Below are 8,507 nucleotides of genomic sequence, written 5' to 3' on the forward strand. Positions count from 1 at the left end.
TGTAATACTGCATTCCCAAGTGTGGGTAGATAATAAGTTAATTAATAGACCAAAGTGAAATCAAATCCAAGGAGTTAAGAATTCATTAGTACAGTTTAGCTTGGGCCAGCAGTTTCCTATCTATTAGTGGAGTGAAACCAGGGCACACTTGTTCTCCATCTATCTAAATGTTGTGTCTCAACAATTTCAGACATGTTGTAACTCTATGTATTTGGATATCTGAGAATGTCTCAAATGAGATACTTTTTCCTGGATACTTAACACTGACCAGATGCCTGGCAATAAAGATGATTGGAGAAATGAAGATCTCCACATTTACATTAAAGAAAGGAACAAATACCTGGTTATGGGAAACAGGTTTTGACTGTGTGAATGTTTTCACACATAGCTGGAGGATGTTATCCAAAGGCCCCAAATGCATAGGGGAAATTGTGCCCAATAAATGATTAGAATCCTGATAAATTGTGGGAAATAATTCCCAAATTTGTAACAGATTGGAAAAGCTATGGCTTCTGCAGGAAGAAAATCTATAGCAAGAAACAGCCATTTCATTCAAAAGACAATAACTCCAACATGTCTTATGTCTTGGCTTTATCCTCTATCTGAACCCTTGGTTCTGGTGGGTTGACCTTTATCAGTGACACCTGAATCCCAAATGTATAATCCTGCAGCTCCCAGCAAGATACTAATTGAATCTTTAGCTTTTGAAAATGCTTATTCACAATGTAAAAGGGTAATTAGGCTTTAAAGGCAAGATCAGCACTCAGTGAATGGATCCATGATACACTCAATACTGAATATCATAACCATGATGATATTTGTATAGTAAAGGTGTTTGCCAAAGGCTTGAAGAAAAAAAAAGTTCAGATGTTTTAATTGTGGTAAATAAGGTCACCTAAAAAAGGCGTTGTAGGCAAGGCATTCCTAGAAACAATGTTTTTTCTAGGATAATTCAAATAGAAGGCTGAAACTTTCTAGAGTATGTGGAAGGTACAGCAGAAGCTGACATTGGACCAATGAATGCACAACAACAGACAAGGTAACCCTTTGCCATCAGGAAACACTTTGGGGGACATCTCACATGCCACCATGTTGGGGAAACTCCTCCCCAGAGCAGTTAAAAGAACCAATGCCTATTGTAAAAAAAATACTACTCTGGATGATAGAATAGCTTTAGAAGATAAAATAAAAATTTCAGGAGAAATCATAAAGCAAATATTTTTTGCAAACTTCTATAAATGATCAGAGACCAAAGATAAAAATACAAATAAATGGCATTGTAATTAATGATTTAGTAGATATAGGGGCAGATATAACAATAGTTGCACCAGAATCTTGGCATCCAAATTGGTCTCTTCAGGAGGTAAATGTTCAGCTTTTAGGGATTGGAACTTTATCTCAGGCAAAACAAAGCACAAGATTGGTCAAATGAATAGGGCCAGAAGGACAGAAAAAAATCAAGTCATATATGGCTAACATACCAATGAATTTATAGGGACATGATTTGTTACATCAATGGAATAACCAGATTAACATTCCTCCTATCTCAGAAACAAACCATAAACTAATGTATGCTTCTGGGAAAAATAATAAAAGACATTATAAAGAACAGTCACCAATCATTCAGGTTGTACATAAACAGGGCAGAACAGCTGCTGATCTTTCAAAGTTAACAACAGCCCTAACTTTAAAATGGTTAACTGACAAACCTGTCTGGGTAGAACAATGGTCTTTGACATCAGAAAAACTACAGGCCCTAAACAGTTTTTACAGGAGCAGCTAAATGTTCAACATATTGAAGAATCAATCAGTACTTGGAATTCTATATTTATTATCAAAAAGAAATATGGAAAATGGAGAATAATTACAGATCTAAGAATTATTAATAAAATGATTCAGCCAGTGACCTCTTAACAGTCTGGAATTCCTATGCCTTCTCTATTACCTAAAGAATGGTCTATTATAGTGATTGAATTTAAAGATTGTTTTTTTTAACTATACATTTGCAAATACAGGATAGAGAAAAATTTTCCTCACAGTGCCTAGTTATAATAATTCTCAGCCCATTAGAAGATATCAGTGGAAAATTCTCCCACAAGGGATGTTAAACAGCCCCACCCTGTGCCAGTATTTTTTACAACCACCATTGGAAATGATTCATAATCAGTTTTTTCAATTTATAATTTACCATTATATGAACAATATCTTACTAGCTGGTTCAAATGTAGATACCTTAGAGAAAATGTTTGAAGAAGTAAAGAAAATTTTGCCATGTTGAGGATTACAAATTGCTCCTGAAAAAATACAAAGAGAACATTCTATTAATTACTTAGGATATAAAATAGGTTCACAAAAAATGCAACCACAAAAAGTTCAAATCAGGAGACATAAATTGCATACTCTTAATGACTTGCAAAAATTGCTGGGAGACATTAATTGCCTATGGCCCACAATTATACTAACAACTCAAGAACTAAGTAATTTATTTCAAACCTTACAAGATGACAAGGACTTAAATAATCCAAGAAAATAATAAGCTGAAGCTGAGACAGAGCTGTCTTTAGTAGAATAGAAATTACAGGATGCACATGTGAATCATTTGGATCCAGAGCTTGATTGTATTCTGGGTTATTTTACCTTCTATGCATTCCCCTACAGGAATTCTAATGCAGAGAGAAGATAATATCTTAGAATGACTATTTTTACTACAAACACAGAGTGAAAAATTAAAGTCATATGTGGAACAGGTTTCTGAGTTAATTCTGAAAAGAAAGTTGAGACTTTGTCAATTAGCAGGAATCAACCAAGCAGAAATTGTAGTACCTCTTAATAATGTTGAAATTTCCTCTTTGTGGGCAGAAAAATGAACATTGGCCAAGAACTTGCAGTAGTTTTTTGGAAGAGATTAACAACAAATAAACCAAAAGCAAGAGAATTCAGTTTATAAAGAGAACTAACCAGATCCTCCCTCACCTGTATGGGGAACACCAATTTATGAAGTCCCTGCATTCTATACTGATGCAAATAAATCAAGAAAGGCAGGTTATACATCAGGAAATTTAAGTAAAGTGGCTCAGAACCCTTATGATTCTGCTTAAAAGTCAGAAATATATGCAATTCTCATGGTATTATTAGATTTTCCAGAACCTCTTAATATAGCTACTGACTCTCAATATGCAGAAAGAGTTGTTTTACATATTTAAATTATGAATTTATTTCAGATGATTCAGAACTGAATTTGTTATTTATTCAATTACAATGAGTAATCAAAAATATAAACCACCCCTTATAGATAACACATATCAGATAGCATACAGGTCAATCAGAACTTCAAGCACAAAGTAACAATGAAATTGATCAACTATTGATATGAAATGTGCTAGAAGCCTCAGGAGTTTATAAAAAAAAACACCATGTCAATAACAAGGGTTTAGAAAAAGATTTTCCCATCACTAGGCAGTAAGCCATGAAAATTATGAGGAAATGTTCTACTTGTTCTTTGTAAAGCCAAACTCCACTACATACAGGAAGTAAACCAAAAGGGTACTCAAAGAAATGAAATTTGGCAAATGGGTGTGTTTCATTTTGCAGAGGTTTGGAAATTAACATATATACACTATACCATAGATACATATTCAGGATTCCAATGGGCAACTGCTTTGAGATCTGAAAAAGCTGATTCTGTAATAAAACATCTATTAGAAGTTAGGGCCATAATGAGGAAACTTGTAAAAATTAAGACTGACAATGCTATAGAATATGTCTGAAGTAAACCAAAACAGATTTTTTTTGCATAATACTACATGTAGCATATTATATGTATACTACACAATCCTACAGCACAAGCAGTTATAGAAAGATCTAATCAAACTCTAAAATATATGTTCAATAAACAGAAAGGGGTAATAATGACCCCCAGAGATAGATTGCACAATGCTTTAAATTTTCTAAATGCTGTTGAGAAAGGAATTATATCTTCAGAGAGACATTGGATAATAGAAAAAAATGCTGAATATAATTTAAAGATGTATTGGCCTCAGAATGGAAATGCAGATATATGTTACATTGGTGAAGAGGTTTTGCTTTTGTTTCCATAGGAGAAGAAAAGCTATGGCTACCATCAAAATTGATAAAGATTAGATTAAAACAAGAGAGGCTTCTTGATTAGAAGAGGCAGACAGTAGTTCACCAACCAGTGTGACCATTCAATCTAAACTAATTTATAAGGCTAACAAATGCTTTTCACTTAATCAGATATAACTTGCCTAAAAGGAAACTCCCGAAAGTTAGGGTTGGGACAGGGTTTTGTTTTTGTCTTCCCAGGAGAATGAAGGCATCCAGCTAAGGAATCTGAAGACCACTGGACAAATGAGGCAACTGAAGAAAAATAATGAATGAACCAGAAGAAAAAATATCCCAAGAAAAGGAGTAATTGGCCTAATGGTATAACATATTTCCAACAGGATAAAATATAAATCTTTCCAAATGTTTGTTTCTGCTATTCTCTATAGACATTTAATGCAAATGGTATTTTTGTAGTCCAAATTCAATTAAAAACTAAAGCTGACATTGGAGTTTGAGCATGGCTATCTCCTTCTCCAAACCCAAGCACGCTTGTAAGAGGAAAATCAAAAATTTCTGTCTCATGTCAGAAGAGCCAACCGATATGAGACTGAAGAAAAACCAATATTAAGGGACTATTCTGTTGCCACTAATCTCATAACATTTGGTTTTATTTTGACTTTTTAACATTTTTATGTTATAAATATTACCTTAAAATTTATAAAAATTAATATATATATATATATATTAAATTTTTTGTCACAATATTAATGGTAATATAGAGTACTAACTAATTCTAGAAAAAGGCTTCATCTAGCTTCTTGTACATGATTTTATGTTTGAGTCTCTATTAAGGAATTAGGAGTTAAATTTTTTGTACTCTGGATGTAGATAACAAATTATGGTCCTTTAACCTCTTTGAGATCTGCTGCATATGCTATTTAAAATGCTTAAGTTTTCTGCAATGAATCATGACCATGCCCAACAGCAACCTTTGAAGTCTCCAAAAGGGTGATGGGGCCCCACAATGATGATTTCACTTAAATTTGTGGTAATGCCACTAAACTAACAAACACCACTCAAAGATCAGCTTTGGACTACAAAATGCTCAGGACAATTTCCGTGGCTAGCTAAGATGGTCCAGCCTCACAGATTACTCTAGCCAGGATTTGAGATAAGGCCTGCATTTTCCCATTATGCAGAGACTGAACAACAAATGATACAGCTAGCTCTCCCAGGACTTGACAATTATACCAATTTTTTCAGGGTCCCCTAAAAATGTCATTACCCCAGATAATAGGAAGTAATTTTAAGAACATGATGCCCACATTCCCAAGAGGTGCCATGGTTGGGCTTTGGTGATTCTGTGGGGTGTAGATATTTGGTATTGTTTAGGGAGTTTGGTTACAAGCTGTTATTGGTAATGGTCAAGAAAAAAGTCCAACAAAGGAAGGTAGACTCAGGGATACTGTTCTGAAAAGAAAAAGGAGAGATACCGACATAATCAGATAAAAGGGTAGATTATTGATCTACTTAAACCAAAAAAAAGAAACTGCTAGCCTTAAATATTTTACATTGGTATAGGTTTTTGTATATTGATACAAATTTGAGGTAATTTTTTAGAACATTCTGTACATCCATTTCTATTCTTGCTTTGGGTATTGTACCTATGTAGCTCATTTAAAAATGTATTGCAAATTTCTAGTCCTTGAATGTTATTATTACAATTTAGGATAATAAAAAAATTCAGGTTAGTAGTTACCTATTATAGTCAGATGTGTATTCAGGTTAGGTATTTTTTAAGGTGAAACAGAGATATATTTTAGATAGACAGGTAGTCTTCAAACACATCAGAGATATACAGAATATGGCACTTAAGATGTTTTGATAATATAAGGTTTTCCATGACAGTGAGACATGTCTGCATGTCTGATCCTAGCAGCACCAATCTACTTCAGAGAAGATGACGGTCAAAAACAAACAAACAAGCAAAAAAAAAACAAAACAATAAAACAAAAACCTCCATATGGCAAAAGTGAGCTACTGAGCAAGAAACTGTCCTTGCCTCAATTGCTAACAGTTACTGTTCAAATTGGATAAGCAGGACACAAAAAAGTAACTGCTGCATTTTGCCAAGGCTAAGTGGAACAGTCCTTCAAAAATCCTGCTTCATGTAAAAGTCTGTCAGATATTCTAGGCCTGAAGGCTCAAGATGGATGTTCCAATGTTACAGAGGATCCTTTTGTGACTGTCCAAGCAGCCAGCTGTTTCTGTTATTTCTTAATTTTGGAAATTGTTTGGGGTGTACTTCCTGATTACTCAGGTAATATTATATCCTTCTCAGATCTGTAATGGAGTTGAAGACTAGTTATAGTTATAGTTATAGTTATAGTTATAGTTATAGTTATAGTTATAGTTATAGTTTTCCTGGCTAAAAAATTCAGAAAAGGAACTTGAAGAATAGGTGGAAAGTGTATAAGGTTGAGAGACATAGAAAAAAAGTTTTAGGTTGGTAATACAAGATAGGATAGAAAGTTAATTAGGTACAACACTTCGGACTCAACAAGATAGGATAGATAATGGAGTATTTTCTCTGAATTTGTTAAATGCAAGTGGAAAAAATTGTTAATGTTATGCTTGCCTATATATATATGTGTATATAGTTATTATACTGATTGTATATAGTTTTTCTATGTTAGTTAAAACCTTTGCTTTTTATTTAGACAAAAAGAGGAAAATAGTATGTTATATTTTACTTGGAGGCAGAGGACTGAGCTAGTCAGTAGCTGACCTAAATTAACCATAGAGGTTTGGAGGACTGTAGACAGAGAGGAGACAGGAAGTAGTAAGGTGGAGGAAGTGAATTTTGGCTGCAACCTACTTCTTTGATCATTCAGAGTCTTACCCAGCCATTTGACACTCAATTTTTGATTGCTAAAAATTAATTAGGTAAATGCTTCATTAAAAAAAACAACAAAAACTACAAGACAGGTTATGTGTATACTGGTGCCTCTGATTGGGAATAATTTTGAGACTGGACAATCAATGTTACAATTAGTTTTCCCAGAACTTGACCATTGTATCAATTTTTACATGGTCTCCTGGAGATGTTTTACAATAGGAAACAGTGTAGAGAACATAATCCCAAGATGTAGAATGGGTGCTTTTAGGTCATTTGGTGGGTTATGTGGTTTTTAATCATTTAGGTGGGATATAGGAATACAGGATAAAAAGACAACTATTAACCTCAAATATTTCACATTGTTATGGATTTTGGTATATTGATATAAATGTAGAGTTATTTTTGTCATACTGCATGTATGTTTCTACTCTTGTTTGGGGTATTGTACCTATGCAATTCATTTAAAAATGTAATACATAATTAAGAAATTCAGGTTAGTAGATAGTCATCTATAATAATCACACTTGTAGTCATATTAGGTGCATATATTAGGTCATATAGGTATATTTTAGGTAGATAGGTCATCTTCAAATACTTCAGAGACCTACAGAATATGGCATTTGGGATGTTTAATAACCTGATGCTTTTCAAGAGAGTGAGACACATCTGCTCTTGGCAGCACCGATTTACTCCAGAGAAGATGGTGGGCATTGAAGAAACTACATATGGAATTTGCTGTAATTGTAGCAAAGTTAGTCACTGGGCAATGAAACTGCCTTTGCCTTGACTGCTGACAGTGTGCTGAAAAAACTGGACAACCAGGACACAAAAGAAAAAGACTGCCAAAATTTACCAAAAACAAGGTGGGACAGTTCTTCAGAATTCCTGCTTTATAAAAATGTCTTGCAGATATTCTAGGCCTATGGGCCAAAGATGGACGCCCCATTGTTGGAAAGGAAACTTGGGTGATATTCCAGACAGCCAGATGTCTCTATTGTTTCTATCATTTTGGAAGTGTCTTGTACTGTACTTCCTGTTTGCTCAGGAAATATTATATCCTTCTGGGGTCTTTGATGGAAGTAAGACTAGATAGTTATAGTTACAGTTTTCCTTTGTTATGACAGAAGGTAAATAAGGTACAAAACTTTAGACTCAAAAGGATAAAATAAATATAAATTATTTTCTCTGAACATGACAAATACAAATGGATTTTATGTTATAAATGTAATTACTTGATAATTGTTCTTATTATAGTCATTCTTATAATTTAAAAATTAAAACTAGTGAGGCAAACTCAGGACTCCATGCTTGTGCTGTGGTCATTTTAATGGATGAGATAACCTCTCAGCCATGATGAATAATTTTATTAGGAATTTGTGCTCATCTTTGTATTTACTATGAAAGGCAGCATGGCCCAATAAGGGTTAAATTTAATTTGGCCTAATCCTATCTGTTAATGTGTGAACATCTCTGTACTAATGATCCATATACTCAAAGAGATTAAAGCCAATGTTTGCTTATGTTCATCCTATTAAGTTTTTTC

This window comes from Peromyscus californicus, unplaced genomic scaffold (assembly GCF_007827085.1).
Source record: "Peromyscus californicus insignis strain IS unplaced genomic scaffold, ASM782708v3 Scaffold_4__1_contigs__length_199733344, whole genome shotgun sequence".
Lineage (NCBI taxonomy): Eukaryota > Metazoa > Chordata > Mammalia > Rodentia > Cricetidae > Peromyscus > Peromyscus californicus.